Raw genomic sequence first — 16864 nt, forward strand, 5'->3', positions numbered from 1 at the left:
GAAATACAAGACTGGCTGTTGGATGAAAAAAACATAGGACTAGGAAATTCAGGTATGCTAGTCTTTTTGAGTATTGCTTAAAGCCATGGGAAAAGAGCTCTCTGTGAGTTCCAAGACAGATGCAAGGACTGGCATTCATGCACAGCTTCTAACAGATAAATCTGAAGAGTTCTTAGTATGCATGTTGACTGAAATTACTTTAGAAGTAATTTTTCTCCTGGTGATAAAAGGCATGTAAGGCTATTTTAGGAAATTGAAAAATGCAAAAAGGTATAAAAAAGAAAAGGTAATCATTAATAGTACTTTAGTAAACAAGATTTGACTAAAGATATGACTTTCCTTCCGCTTGTTTTCTTATGCATATAAAGGGATAGGAAATATGTATGTATGTATGTGTGTGTATAGGATCATGCACTATATATAGCTTGCTTCTTTTTCCATCATGATAATTTTCCCATGTCATGAATTATGGCTTGCAAGTGCTATTCTTAAAGGGCTGCATTATTTTTCATTATTTGGATTTATTGTTATTTAATTGGAGCTCTATTGAACATTTAGATTGCTTCCAAAATTTTTTGCTCTTATTAATATATTGTAATAAACTTCTGTGAAACACATACTCTTCACCTGCTACTTACATATGACTTCTGTAAGCAGAGACTTCTGTATACCCAGGACCCAGAAGGTTACCTGGACATAGTAGTTGCTTAATTAAAAAAATTGCTGATTGAATGAAAGAAGACTATTAAATGTTCAGTTCTTCTTTTTTTATTCTCATTCCCTGTGTATTCAGGGGTCTCTTATTTGGCTGCATGTATGAGTTTGGCTGTAATGAAAGTATTGGCCGTATATGACCATAAACAGGCATTCCTATTTCTGTCACAGTTATATTTGTCATTCTGTATTAATACATTTATATCCTGATTTCTGTTGAAGCATGGTTAATTTTGTTTGCTTCTAAGCAATGTAGCTACCCTGTCGATGCTGATAAAAATAAATTTCTGGGCCGGGCGCGGTGGCTCACGCTTGTAATCCCAGCACTTTGGGAGGCCGAGGCGGGCGGATCACGAGGTCAGGAGATCGAGACCACGGTGAAACCCCGTCTCTACTAAAAAAAATACAAAAAATTAGCCGGGCGTGGTGGTGGGCACCTGTAGTTCCAGGTACTCGGAGAGGCTGAGGCAGGAGAATGGCGTGAACCCGGGAGGCGGAGCTTGCAGTGAGCCGAGATTGCGCCACTGCACTCCAGCCTGGGCGACGGAGCAAGACTCCGTCTCAAAAAAGATAAAAAATAAAAATAAATTTCTGAACCTATAAGACTGAGGATTGGGCCTAGGTTGTGGTAAATTGGCAAGATAATGGATGCTACCCTGTCAAGAGCCTTCTGAAGACAAAAGTCTGCCACCCTTCACCAGGTAGAAACTCCTGGCAGTGCCACATTTTCCAGTTTGATTCCCTGTGATACCCTGAAAAGACAGATGTTTGACTCTTTTCAAATAATATTTTAACACATTTTAAGACGCAAAGGCATTGTGTCAGACTTTTTTCTTAAGAATATATTTCATTGCCACTCAGAAGTTAGCTTCCAGAAGAAGTAAGTGTGTGCAAAGGTTTATGATAGTGGTGTAGAGAAGTTTTTAAAATAAATGTGCATCTTTTATGGTAATAAAAGCACATTATGAAGAATTTTTTAGGTCCAGTTCACAGATTCCTTGTGCCTGGGGAAAACTTCATTAGAAAATTAGATAATTTCTAATTTGATTGGGGGAAGTCTAATGGATAACTGAGCGGTCCAATTGGAAACATGAATATCTGTGCCGGAAGCTTCTATTGAACTTTACTTAAGTCACAGCTAAGACCCTCTGCCTGTCAGTCCACCATTACCCTAACAGTGGTAGAAATTCTTTATATGACACCTAAATCTTTTTTTGTTGCACCTTTAAGCTGTGTAGGAAACACATTGCCCACATGTTCATACAACACAGAGTGATTATCCACTTAGTTCCTAAAAAGTTGTATTTGGTTATGGGGTTTGATCCCACTTGTCCAGGGTTTAGGTCAGCTACTGAAGATTAGGATATCTGGGTACCTCTTACTGGAGAATCCATTCCTGTTTTCATTTCATTCCTGGGGGCAATATTCAATCTGGTGTGGCCCTCTTCCCAGATTGTGTTTATCTGAAATACAAATCTAAGAAGCATGGTGTTAATTGCCGTGTAAAAAAGATTCCAGAGGGCTGGGCGCGGTGGCTCACGCCTGTAATCCCGACACTTTGGGAGGCCGAGGCGGGCAGATCACGAGGTCAGGAGATCGAGACCATCCTGGCTAACAGGTGAAACCCCGTCTCTACTAAAAATGCAGAAAAATTAGCCGGGCGTAGTGGCGGGCGCCTGTGGTCCCAGCTACTTGGGAGGCTGAGGCAGGAGAATGGCGTGAACCTGGGAGGCGGAGCTTGCAGTGAGCCGAGATTGCGCCACTGCACTCCAGCCTGGGCGACAGAGCGAGACTCCGTCTCAAAAAAAAAAAAAAAGATTCCAGAGTCAAGAGCTTGAGAAGTTCTATTCCTTCCTTCATAGGTTCAGTTGTTTAACCCAGCATTTTTCAAACGTATTTTACTCCTAGAACCTGTTTTTCCTCAGACATATTTAAGAAAAAAGCGTTTTGTAGAACACATTTGGACAAATGATACTTTATATCATTGCTTTGTTTTTTAAATTTTGGTTTGACTCAATTTTACAGTTTCAGGATTTTGTTTCTGTTGCAGGTTTTAAGCTTTTCTTTTATAAATAGTTACTTTCCTAGTCTGAAATCTATACATTGTTTCAGTAATGAATTCATTATGTAAATTTGCCCATCATTCATCTAAAGGGAATAAACGTTACATTGTTTTTTTAAATTTTGACTTGTGTCACATATGAGAATATAAAGTATATCTGTACAATTAAGGAAAATGAAACATCAAAGTATCTACCTCATTTTAAGAAGCAGAACTTGGCCGGGCATGGTGGCTCACACCTGTAATCCCAGCACTTTGGGAGGCAGAAGTGGGAAGATCACTTGAAGCCAGGAGCTGGAGACCAGCTTGTTCAGTAGAGGAAGACCTCATCTCTAACAACAACCACAACAACAAAAAATTAGCCAGGCACAGTGGCACATGCTTATAGTCCCAGCTACTGGTGCAGCCTCAAACTCCTGGTTTCAAGCCATCTTCCCACCTCAGCCTCATGTTCTAGTGAACACTGTTATGCAGTGTCTCCTATTCTACATGTGCAGGAGTATTTTTACAGTACGTACCTGGAGTGGAATTGCTTGGTCATTGGGCATGTGTGTGTTGAGCTCTATTGAGTGGCATCAAACTGTTCTCCAAAGCAGTTGTACCAATCTATACCCTCACCAGCAGTGAATAGTCTTCCCATTGTTCTTCCTCAATGAAACTAGATATTCGCAGCCTTTTAGGTTTTTGCTAGAGTATGAAGTGGTATCTCTGTGGGGTTTTAATGTTAATTTCCCTGATTAGAATTGTAGTTGAGCATCTTTTATTATGTTTATGGGCCATTTATGTTTTCTCTTCTGTGAAATTCCTATTCGGGTTTTTTGCTCATTTTAAATGTTGTTGTTTGTGTTTTTCTTATATAGGAATTCTTCATGCATTCAAGATGCATGTATATTGTTCAGAATAGTACCTGAGACACAGAAACAACTTTTTAAGAATAGCTATCATTGTATTACCATTGTATTTAATCCTTTGTTTTTGTGTGTTACAATTTTCTTCTGCTAATTTGTGGCTTATTTTTCATTCTGTGATGCTAATTTTTGAACCTGGTATTCTATTATTTCAAAAATACACAATCTTGAGTAGTCTACATGTTCATAACCATGACATATTCATGTTGCATATGTTCTGTGTCATAACCCGGAACTTTCTTTTTTTGAGATGGAGTTTTGCTTTTGTCACCCAGGCTGCAGTGCAATGGCGTGATCTTGGCTCACTGCAACCTCTGCCTCCTGGGTTCAAGTGATTCTCCTGCCTCAGCCTCCTGAGTAGCTGGGATTACAGGCACCCGCCACTATGCCCAGTTAATTTTTGTATTTTCAGTAGAGACGTTGTTTCGCTATGTTGGCCAGGCTGGTCTCAAAATCCTGACCTCAGGTTATCCGCCCACCTTGGCCTCCCAAAGTGTTGAGATTACAGGCATGAGCAGCTGCACCCGGCCAACTTTCAATCTTAAGTACTATTTTTTGCTGCTGTTTCTTTTTTTGAACCCCAGGAAAAAATTAACTAATTTAGTCCCCTATTCAAACTGCTACAATTTTATTTTCAGTGTTGTCGCCTGGTTGTAGATGCATTTGTCTCTCCAAATGCACTGTGATTATTTCGAAGACAAAACATTTTTGGCATTGTGATTTCAAAAGTTTAATCTTAAGACTTTAGGAGCTACCTGAAATCTGCAACAATTGCCTATAAGAGATCCAAATGAATCTTTTTTTATTTTTTAGTTTGAGGACAGCGTCTCCATCACCCAGGCTGGAGGGCAGTTGTGTGATCACGGCTCACTGTAACCTCTACCTCCCAGGCCCAGGCAATCCTCCCACCTCAGCCTGCCGAGTAGCTGGGTCTACCAGTGTGCCACCACACCCAGCTGATTGATTCTTATTTATTTATTTATTTATTTATTTATTTATTTATTTTGAGTCTCCCTGTGTCATCCAGGCTGGAGTGCAGTGGCGTGATCTCAGCTCACTGCAACCTCCGCTTCCTGAGTTTAAGCAATTATCTTGCCTCAGCCTCCCAAGTAGCAGGGATTACAGGTGTACGCCACCACGCCCAGCTAATTTTTGTATTTTTAGTAGAGATGGGGTTTCACCATGTTAGCCGGGCTGGTCTCGAACTCCTGACCTCAAGTAATCCACCTGCCTTGGGCTCCCAAAGTGCTGGGATTACAGATGTGAGCCACCACACCCAGCGCTTTTAAATTTTTTTTATAGAGACAAGGTCTCACTTTGTTGCCCAGGCTGGTCTTGAACTCCTGGGCTCAAGGGATCCTCCCACCTCCACCTCCCAAATTACTGGGATTACAGGTGTGAACCACCATGCCTGGCTTGAATCTTAAACTATGATTTTAGTTGAATCTTTATGATGTTATTTGTAATATGTAACTTGCTGACCAAACTATCTATGAATTACTTCCTTTAGCTTAGTAGAGTGATCCTAATTATCTTTTGGTAGATTTTTCCACATGCTGGAGGATGACAAAAGGGACATGTTTACAGTGTAATTGTAAAGGTACAGTGATGATAGCAGTGATAATGATAATTATAATTTCTTCAAATTGACCCTTATCATGAATCAGGTACTACCCTAAGTGCATTACATATATTAACTCACAACAATCCTTTTGATCTATGAGAAAACCAAGGCGCAGGCAGATTTAGTAACTTGTCTAAGATCACACAGCCAGCAGGAATGGAATTAGGGATTCAAAGTCAGTCAGTCTAGTTGTAGAGTTTTAGAGGTAGATTCATAGGTATTATCAACTTGGTATCTGAAGAAATACTAATTCATTTTTAGTTTTAAAAGAAGAATTCACCTAAGACTTTGTTTTTTTTTAAATGTGATGACGAGAGAATGGGAAAATACGTTTTCATTGTGGTTGGTGGGATCCAGTACTCTTAAGGAAGGAGCAAAACTTGGAGCTGGAGTTGCCTAATGGAAGTGTATAGTGGATCAGGCTTTCATTATGAATAGTTTTGGCTCCCCATGAGTGGTTGCTGGCCTCTGAAGGATTTCAGAAAATTCATAGCTTGTAATTCAATTTCCCATATGCCATATGCAGATGTTTGGAGGGTAGTTAGTAGAGAATGGTTTTAAATAGTCCACAGAGGATTCCAATTGGTTTTTGAGCTTGGATAGTTACTGTGCAGTTGAGATAGAGCCATTCTAAAAGACTACAGCTATTTGGGAGATAGCTAACCATATTTGAAATGTGTCTACTCATTAGCTTTATTTTTGTATTTTTTATTTTGAGACAGAGTTTTGCTGTGTCACCCAGGCTGGAGTGCAGTGGCACGATCTCAGCTCATTGCATCTTCTGCCTCCTGAGTTCAAGAGATCCTCCTGCCTCAGCCTCCCGAGTAGCTGGGACTACAGGTGTACACCACCATGCCTGGCTAATTTTTGTATTTTTAGTAGAGACAGGGTTTCACCATGTTGGCCAGATTGGTCTTGAACTCCTGACATCAAGTGATCCACCTGCCTTGGCCTCCCAAAGTGCTGGGATTATAGGCGTGAGCTGCCGTACTCATTAGCTTTAGGTTAAAAGTATTTTTCTCCTCTGAATCTTTATTTTGGATTTTAAACACTCTCATTGGTTCAAACAGCAACTTTCATTAGGTTGTTGTTACTGCTTTGGCTCTTGGTTATTTTTAGATAGAGTTTTCACTCAGCTGTGGTTTGTTTACTTAGCTGTAAGTAAATATAAATAATAAAATGAATTAAGGTCAATTCATTTACTCTAAAAATTATAGGGTTAAATGGCTAAGCAAAAAGAATGAGACATTATAGCTTCTTATCCATTCCGTTTTGAGTAGAATTAGCACATCGTTGGAATGACCATGTATAGGAAAGATAGTACTGAGGTGATCCACTGTAGGGTATTATGCTGATGAATTAGCTAGGGTGTGTATATTAGTGGAAAAGTTTAAGAACTTTGCCATGGGATTTAAATATTATGCTTTTTTTTCCTTTTGATTTCCCCTCAAGGAAGGACTGGGAAAGTAGCTCTTTTCCCTCCTTTATATGGTCATAATAAAGGATTGCAAATTAATTAGCTGCATTCAAGGCATCACACAGATTGAATTCCATATTTGTCTTGGAGGGAAGTCCAGACTTCTGCCTGGGGTGACTGAATCTGCTTTGTGAGACTGGGTGCAACTTCCGTGTATTCAAGGGTGGGATCATCTTGTCAACAGCCAAATGTCTTACAAGATGTAAGTCACTTAGAAGAAATTATCCCCCCAAATGTGGTTTGTTTTTAATGTTTCTTTCAAAACCTCTCTCCCCCAACACACACAGTGCAGCAGAGAAAAGTTGCACCTGCCTGCTACTTGGCAATAGATTCTGTGATGATTGATTGTAGGCGTTGTTTTCTATGTGGGTTGGGAACAGAAAAATGCTCTTTAACCTTTTGCCAGGTCTCTGATAAGTACTGAAAACTTTGGCAGTTAAATGTGGACTGTAAAAGAAACGAAGAAATACTGGAAAAACAAACATGGACTCATAGATTAGAAAGCTGAAATGCATTATTTTCTAAACTAGTTCCTTTGGGGCCTTGATTGTGTCAAAACTACTTGTTAATTTTTTTCTTTTTTTTTTTTAAGATCCTCATGACCTTTATGCTATGTTGACAAAGCCAGTTTGTGTTTGATATTTTTTCTTCCTTATTTTGTATGTTTATCTTTTTTCTTTTAAACAAGGGCGGAGATTTTCTACTTTGTTGATCCCTGTAAGTGGCTATGATTTATTTTATGGAGAAGAATGGGAGTATTGGAGGCAGAATGGGAGGGGTCCTGGAGTGGGAGCCGAATGGTGGCTCCATTTCTATATGTGTGACCCTCGACAAGACTTGCTAACTTCCTGAGCCTCAGCTTTTTAATCTTTAACGCCTGCCCACCTATACATGGCTTGGGAGAGCAGTACTGCTTAGTATGAAGAGTCCTGGGCCAGTGAGTGTGACAGGCTTGTTTTGGTTTTATAACATTTATAACATACACATCTCTGAGCCCATTTTTTCTGTTGCAAAATGGCAGTAACATTATGTACCACTCGTTAGGGCTAATGTGAGGATCAAAACCAAACGAGATAACGTATATAAAGTATTAAGCATATTACCTACTACATAATTAATGTATAGTTAATTCTGAATTATTTTTATTATTGTCAGTAACATAGAGTATTAGCATTTAATAAAGTTCTGGGTATGGAATAGAATGATCAGATTTCTAGGTTTTGATGTTTGGTACTATAGCCTCACTGCTGAGAAAATCTGGGAATTATAAGGAGGTAGTGGTTAAAAGATAGGCTGAATTTTCTAATTTCAGAATAATAGTCATTAACAGCAGGACATTGTCTAGATAATCTGCCTTTCTGTGCCTTACTTTTTATCTTTATTCAAATAAAGATAATGTGTTTTGAGGAAATAATACTGCTGTTGTTTTATAAAAATTGAAACACAAGTATGTGTGGTTTGTGGCACTGAGGACTGACTGATCGCTTCTCTCTGATACTTCTTTTAGAAATGCCCTTTTTGGGCTGGGCGCGGTGGCTCACGCCTGTAATCCCAGCACTTTGGGAGGCTGAGGTGGGCGGATCACGAGGTCAAGAGATTGAGACCATCCTGTCCAACATGGTGAAACCCCATCTCTACTAAAAATACAAAAATTAGCTGGGCGTGATGGTACACACCTGTAATCCCAGTTACTCGGGAAGCTGAGGAAGGAGAATCGGTTTAACCCAGGAGGCCAAGAGCGCGCCACTGCACTCCAGCCTGGCAACAGAGCAAGACTCTATTCAAAAAAAAAAAAAAAAATGCCCTTTTTGGAGCTCAGATAAAAGACACTATGTAATTTGTAAGAAATAAAGGTGTCCTGTTGGAGTCTACGTGTCAGGAGTAGTCTAAATCTTAAGTAACCAGAGCTTAACTATCCTATCCATTATTTTGAGAAATGATGGTGAGGATCATTGCTGATACGGTTTTCAAATCTGGGGGGAAAGATGACAGAATGGTGTAAAGCTCACCTGAAAAAAATTCTTTTTGTTTGTGCATTTCATCAAGTCACTACTAATCTGGCCAGCAGGGAGTTACCATCTGTACTATGTGGCAGTGACCAGAGAAAACAGGTCCAGTCCATTTCATGTGTTTAATAATCTATCATGTTCACATATAACCCACATTTATTCGGTACCTATAGGTGCTGTGCTTGAAGCACATAAGCCATTCATGATAAATGCATACTATTGTTCAATGCTGCAGTTTTTATGTTATCTTGAAAGAGGGAGAAATATTAGAGTACCTACAACTTGCATTTCCAAACTCGTCTCTTTTACACTTTGAAGAAGGAACTTGTTAGCTTTATTGTACATTAATGATTACATATATAACTCACTATGTTTTCTTTTCTCCACTTCCAAACCCAAGAAGGCATTCTAACAGTATCTCAGTAATCTCTGCTAACCCTGCCCCAGTTCAGTCATATCCTGCTAGACCATTTTAGTTATCTCATAATTACAGTAAACCTCCCTTCCATTCCTCCCCTCTTCCTTCATTCCTCAAACATTGCCAGCAACCATCAAATCCACCTTCCTGCCCCAAAAATCTAAAATGTAAATTGGACCACATCATTCTCAGACTTAAAATCTTTTAAATGGCTTCCTTATCACTTTTCAAGGTACCATCCAAATTCCATGGCATCACATTCATGGTCCTTCTCAATCTGGTTCCTACTTTCCTGTCGTCCCGCATCTCCTGCCACTTTTTCTCTCGCCCCTTCATACGAAATTATTTACAATTCCTTGCTGTCTCACACTACTAAGGCCTTTTGGTATTTTCGGCTCCATCACCCCATTATCATACTTACTTTGTGTTGTTGTTCATTTGTTTATATGCCTGTCTTCCATGATTAGACTGCATCTTTTCTTTTTTTTTTTTTTGAGATGGAGTTTCATTCTTGTTGCCTAGGCTGGAGTGCAATGGTGTGATCTCAGCTCACTGCAACCTCTGCTTCCCAGGTTCAAGTGATTCTCTTGCCTCGGCCTCCCAAATAGCTGGGATTACAGGCACCTGCCACCACGCCTGACTAATTTTTTAGTATTTTAAGTAGAGATGGGGTTTCACCATGTTGGCCAGGCTGGTCCTGAACTTCACCCTGACCTCAGGTGATCCGCTCGCCTTGGCCTCCCAAACTGTTGGGATTACAGGCGTGAGCTACCATGCCCGGCCTGATTAGAGTGCATCTTGAAGGCAGAGATTCTGTGTCACTTAACTTTGAATTCTACCCACATGTCACAGTGCCTGGCACACAGTATGCATTCCCTAAATGTTTCTCAAATAAATAAATAAATAAATGAGGGAAGAAAGATACTCCCATGTGGTCGCAGTGTACCATTATAACATTTGCAGTTCTTACTGTGTTATATAATATCTGTAAGCCAGTTTTATAAATCCAATAATCATGATATGGCTAAAAGGGAACATAGATATCTTATCCATAAACTCAAAATCAAAGAGACTGAGTAACTTAGACAAGAGCACCCAGCTGACTAGCAGTGCCTCAGGACTAACCTGGCCTGGCTCCCTGATCCCCTTGCCATGGATGGGCCTAACAAATTGAAATGTGTACAAGAGTTAATAGAATGATATTTAAATCATTTATTTTAGCTTTGAGATTTTTTTTTTAAAAACTTCATTATGGAAAAATTTAAGTATACACAAAAGTAAATGAAAGAGTAAACTGTACCCCCCTGTGTGCACATCACCAGCTTAAACAGTTCTCAAACCATGACCAATCTTGATTCATCTATACCCACACCTACTCCCCTTCGCATTATTTTGCAGTAAATCCTTGATGTTGTATGATTTAATCTGGAAATATTTTAGTATGTATAGGATAGGTTTTTAAACTTCTAAATATAAGTTTATCTGGTATTCTGGGAAGTCATGATAATTGAAACAAAATAATGAAGCTCATTGAAGACACAACTGCAGAAATCTGGCAGCCTGTCCCTGTGCTTTCTCCTTCTCTATGAAGCTGTTCCCAGGACCACAACTTCCACCCAGCCCATCTCCTAGAAATTCTTTGTTCATATGCCCTGGAGAGAGCTGTGCTTTGTTATTTAAATTGTGCAAGGTGGAAGTGCAAGGAAGAAAAGCAATGGTGATTATATGAATGAGAGTAGATACTAGTTAGTAAAAAGCAAGATACTGTATTTATGTATAAGGTTAAATAGTTTTAAAAAATATCCATAAGAAACCTTTAAAATTCCTTGGAATCTTTGTCATTTCTATTTTATCAAAATTACAGTATAAACTAGTAACTGAAGTTTATATTATGAATTATTGCAAACATACACAAAGTTATGGAGAAAAATACAAGGAACATTCATGTGTCTACTGCATATCTTTACCAAGTCTCTCCCTGTTACCTCAGATTTTCTTTAAGTAACAGAACATTGCAGGTAGAGTGAAGATGCCTTGGTAATCCTTCCCTTTCCTGTCTCCCAGAAATAACCATTATCCTGGATTTAGATTTATTGTTTTAAAGCATGTATAACCTTACATTGAATAGTGTCTTGCCTTTTATAAAGCATTTTACCGCTTTCGTTTGATCTTCACAACTCTTGAAGTATTTACTTCACTTCTAAATATGTACAACCCACCAAATTATCCCAATTTCACTTAATACAAAGCTATAAGGTATGAAGGGAATTAGCGTTTCATGATTTACAGTGTATCATCTCATTAGAAATAGAGTCCTGAGGCATGCGTGTGAAAACTTCACACCCTGTTTTGTTCCTCTATTTAATTTAAAGTACCAGTAATTACCTTTAAAAAGTATAAAGCACTTTGGGAAGCTGAGGTGGTAGCATCTCTCTCTTTTTTTTTTTTTTGAGACAGAGTCTCGCTCTGTCCCCCAGGCTGGAGTGCAGGGGCGCAATCTCAGCTCACTGCAAGCTCTGCCTCCCGGGTTCACACCATTCTCCTGCCTCAGCCTCCCGAGTAGCTGGGACTACAGGTGCCCGCCACCATGCCCGGCTAATTTTTTTGTATTTTTAGTAGAGACGGGGTTTCACCGTGTTAGCCAGGATGGTGTTGATCTCCTGACCTTGTGATCTCCCTGCCTCGGCCTCCCAAAGTGCTGGGATTACAGGCGTGAGCCACCGCGCCCAGCCTAGTAGCATCTCTTGAGCCCAGGGCTTTGAGACCAGCCTGGGCAATAGAGCAAGACCTCCATCTCAAAACACACACACACACACACACACACACACACACACCAGTAGGAGGACTGGAAGGAACCTCAGAGGGTTAGTCTTTAACTCCCTGATTTTAGTGAAACCGCTTTAAAACCAACTCAAAGGTGAGATTTCTGTTCATTTCAAAGGACACAATTGAGGAAGGAAGAGCTGTCTACCCTCTCTAAGTAATGTTTTCTGGAATGACAGATGAGTAAAGAAATTATGGAGATGTCTTATCTCATAATTCTTTCAACATTAAATAACCATGGAGTTTGCATATAATTTAAAGAATTTAAAGCAAATTTCCACTCCAGTTCCTCCTGACCAATTTTTCCAGCTATTTGAGCAGTATTTTTTGCTCCTTGGAAGGAGATACAGTGCTCATCCTGTTTATTCAAGTAAAATTTACAAAAAAGATAAAACTTTCCCTCCTTAAAAAAAAAAGTCTAGAGCTGGTAAAAATTTCTGACTCAATAATTTTGGAAAGAATTGCCTCTTTCCACAAAAAGATGAGCTTACATACTAGGTCTTCCAAGTGGGCTAGTAAATTTCCGTGATGTCAGGAAACTGGGTGGAGTTTTTATGGATGCAAGTCCAGTGGAGGAGGGACTTTTCAGGTCATGTATAAGGAGAGTAGGATCAGATTCTGGTTTTGAATAACCTATAAGCCACAAAGCATGGGGATTTCCCATTGGGTTAATCTAGTGCTGGCCACAGTTTAGGCATATGATCTAGAGTAGCTGCTGCAATTAAGAGATGCTTGCTCATAGGATCTTTGCCCTTTTATTGGAAGGCTGTAAGTGTAGCCCAGCCTTGATTTATAAACCAACTTGACATGATCACTGTTTCTTTTCACATAGACTTCTGAATAGCTGTCACTAAATTTTGATTACCACCAGGCATTTAGTTAAGCTAGAGCTGAACTATTTGATCTATTAGTTTTTATTGGGCACTGCAGCCCACACTGATCTTCCCCTGTTCTAAAGCCCTGCTTATATCAGAAAGGTCCACCCAGGCTAATTGTTTATGTGCTAATTGTTTATATGGGTTAGTCTTAACTCTTTTTTTCGACAATTTTATAGGATCTTAGCATGCTCATATCATATCTCCTACTATTTGGGTCTCTTCCTACTATCATATTGCTTGGTACATTGATAGGTGCTAGTACCTAAAGCCTTACCTAAAGCCGATGAAACTATTAGCTTAGTTGGCTTCTTCCAGGTTTGCCTTTATTTGGTCACTCTGAAAGCCTAAGTGTCTTGCAAACACTATCCACTAGGTTTGTTGAATATCTCATTTTGTTTTCTATAATCAATAACAGACAATGTAAGCTTGGATGCAATTTTTTAAAAGGATTGTAAAAACCTTAACTCTCAGTTTGGATACCTGTCCCCTAGCTGGCAGAAATACCTTGGCGAAGTAGCTGAAGTCAGCCCTGAAGCTGAAATGAGCTGAGGCTGGATAGTTTAAATCATGCTTTTCCTCTTCTCAAAAGATGATACCAAATCAAAATCTCAACAGTAATTTAAATTGAACTTTCCAAGCAGATTTCTAGAATTCATATGAAAAAGTATAATAATTTGGAGGATAAAAAAAGAAAAAGAGGAGGGGCCTGCCCAAATAGATGTCAAAATACAGACAGTCCCTGACTTACGAATTTTCAACTTTAGGTTGGGTTTATTGGGATATAAGACCATCAAGGAGGTCCTTATGATTTCTACTGAATGTGCCTCATTTTCGGACCATCATAAAGTTGAAAAATTGTAAGTTGGGGAATGTCTGCTCTGCTGCCACTATTAAATGCACTTTCGACTTAGTGATGTTTTCAAATTTGGATTGGTTTATTGGGATGTAGCCCCATTAAAAGTCAAGGAGCATCTTTTTATTATAGAGCTGTGAAAATAGTTGGTTTAGCTGTGATAATAAATGTATAAATAGATTAAAGGAACAGAGTCTCAAAATGGACTGTTTCTGGTGCAAAAGCTCTATGCTTATATTCATGCTTCTAAGTCTTAGTACACATTTTTTCCCTTAGTTTTCAAAAAATGTTTGCTGGCTGGGCTCGGTGGCTCACGCCTGTAATCCCAGCACTTTGGGAGGCCGAGGCGGGTGGATCACCTGAGGTCAGGCGTTCAAGACCACCCTGGCCAACATGGTGAAACCCTGTCTCTATGAAAAAATACAAAAATTAGCTGGGCGTGGTGGTGGGCACCTGTAATCCCAACTACTCGGGAGGCTGAGGCAGGGAGAATTGCTTGAACCCGGGAGGCAGAAGTTTCAGTGAGCTAAAAAAAAAAAAAAAAAAATTTTTTCCCTTTTTTTTTTTTTTTTTTTTTGCTACATTCTTAAGTATGACTCTCTTTAGCTTTGTGAAACCTTGAGGTGGTTGTTTTTCTACACGGTTTATAATGAAAGAGATGAGAAAAATACAATTTATTATAAAGAGCTTGATGCTTTCTAGAACAACATACTCTAAAAAGGGAAGCTTACACATTTAAAAAATAAAAGTCTGATGAGAGACCATATAGCTGAGGGTTCTGCGCTTGGGGAGACAGGTTCCAATTACTGGCTGTAGGTCTTTGGGATGATGACTTAACTAAGCCTACTTCCTTATTTGTAAATGTGGGAAGCACCTACTTTATAGAACTGTAAAGATCAAAGAACATGCATGCCAAACTTTTAGTACTGTAGCTAGCACAGAAGTGTTTGATAAAAGTTACCCATGGTTATTATTTTTACTAAAAAGACCTTTAAAAGTACTATGAAGGGTTTCTGTTTCTAAATTCTAAGATATATAGTAGTCATGAACATTTCAGAAAGGCAATGTTATTTTCAAATCAGTTTCACAGTTTTCTTGAGGGGGATAAGCAGTTCTTCCCTTAGCAAAATAAGAACTTTTGATTATGCAATGAAAGAGAATCAAAGTCAGTACTGATTCTAGCTACCTTTTCTTTATTTTCTTTGAGAAATTGAGCAAGTTACTTGCTACAGTGATGTTTTTCATTTTTATAGAGAATAAAAAATAAATGAATTAGGTTTGAATTTCAGTGGGAAATAATTAGGTTAGATGTAAGAACGCTCTGATTGTAAGGCTGCAAGCAGATGAGAGGGACTCCTTTGTCACCATTAGGAGACTGTGCCAGAGGAGCTTTTTCTTTTGGGCCTCTTGAGGCTACTTCAGGCATCCTGGGAACCCATCTAGATGCACCTTAAACCTGGACTTCAACCCTGACTCCTGTGATGGCATCTTCGCCAGGATGACATGGTAAGGTGGTGATAAGGACGGAGATAAAACTGGCTGCCATTCAACGTTGGTTAGTCTTCCTGTTCATGTAGAAAGCATTCTGATACTTTTTTCCTATTTAGATAAGTAAATGAAAACAGCATAAGATAGACAACACGTATTTCAAATAGTCTGAAATAATTGCATAGATTTCCAACAGATTATAAAACTCTTTAAAAAGTGTACAGAGCTGTTTGGGCAAGAAGGGCAGTTTGAATCGGGCACAGTAACACAGCCTTGTCTTTGTTAGGTTAGACGAGTTGATCCTTTTAAGTTTCTTTAAAACAAGGAATTATAAAACCATGTAAGATTTACTAAGAATGAATAAGGTGATCATGTAAGAGAAGACCAGTAATTATCTTGAGTTGCCTTTAGGAAGCTACAGATTTATTTTTGACTTTAGCTTTGTTTAACTGACTCTGGTTGTAAAAAGTAGGCATGGTCATTAGAACAACAGTTCTAGAGTGAACAGGATTCACATCCCTGCTCTGACGTTTTCCAGTTGAGAGGCCTCTGGTAAATAACCTCTCTGAGCCCTGGTTTCCCGTTTCTAAAATAGAGAAATAGTACCTACCTCATAGAGTTGTTGTAAAGATTACGTAAGATAATGCACACAGTACTGCCTGGCACAGAGAAGGTGTTTTATAAATGGTATCCATGACAACAACAGTGGTGATAAGGATGGAGATAAGGATAATGCTTAGTTGATTTCCAGATAATCATGATCTAAGCTGGGAAGTTTTCTGTCAAAGAATAAATTGAGGCGAGGCACGGTGCCTCAGGCCTGTAATCCCAGCACTTTGGGAGGCCGAGACGGGTGGATCACCCGAGGTCAGGAGGTCGAGACCAGCCTGGCCAACATGGTGGAACCCCATCGCTACTAAAAATACAAAAAATTAGCTGGGCATGGTGGCAGGCACTTGTAATCCCAGCTGCTTGGGAGGCTGATACCGGAGAATTGCTTTAACCCAGGAGGCTGAGGCTGCAGTGAGCCAAGATCATGCCATTGCACTCCAGCCTGGGTGGCAGAGGGAGACTCTGTCTCAAAAACAAAACACCAGAGTAAACTGACATTAATTTTTAAAAAGAAATGATATATGCTGGTCCAAATAAATAAACAACGAAGTCTTAATGTCACATCTGAATAACAGAAAATCTTGGTTTGGAAAACTTTCTACTTACATTCTCAACTTTTGAGTCAGGTGACGGTAGTTTTGATTTGATCCTATTGATTTATAGGAAAATGTCTACTTCTCATGTAGTAAATATAGTTCCTGCATGAGCTAAAGCACACTCTTTTTCTTCTGTTGTATAAGTAGAAATTATTTAAATATTGGCTTTATGGTATGATATCAGCTATTTAAAATGGCCTGTGATAGTTACATTGTTCAATTATAGTTGGAATCAAAGAATGAATTTTTCAATAGAAAAGTGGGCAACAGTCTTAAATCATGCAGCTTACAAAAGAAATAGTTACTTAAAATATATAAAAATATGCTTAAGTAATTGCAATCAAAGGAATGTATAAGCAGAACTAAGGTTTTTTTTTTTAACCTATCAAACTGACAAAAATT

The 16864-nt window shown here is 39.0% G+C and overlaps 1 protein-coding gene across 7 annotated transcripts in view; it reads left to right on the plus strand.

The window, feature by feature from the left end:
* The window catches only part of STK38L (serine/threonine kinase 38 like), a 148533-nt gene that overhangs the window by 91439 nt on the left and 40230 nt on the right, over positions 1-16864 (plus strand). For 2 of the 7 annotated variants that reach the window (XM_032159887.2, XM_058443015.1), the window contains exon 1: positions 15014-15272. The exons of the other annotated variants lie outside the window; for them this stretch is intronic. The gene's annotated coding sequence lies outside the window, so the exon portion shown is untranslated. Of the gene's footprint in view, positions 1-15013; positions 15273-16864 lie in introns of those variants that run through there. 7 annotated transcript variants of the gene reach the window in all.

Source organism: Hylobates moloch, unplaced genomic scaffold (genome assembly GCF_009828535.3).
Source record: "Hylobates moloch isolate HMO894 unplaced genomic scaffold, HMol_V3 SCAFFOLD_8, whole genome shotgun sequence".
In the NCBI taxonomy this organism is placed as follows: Eukaryota; Metazoa; Chordata; class Mammalia; order Primates; family Hylobatidae; genus Hylobates; species Hylobates moloch.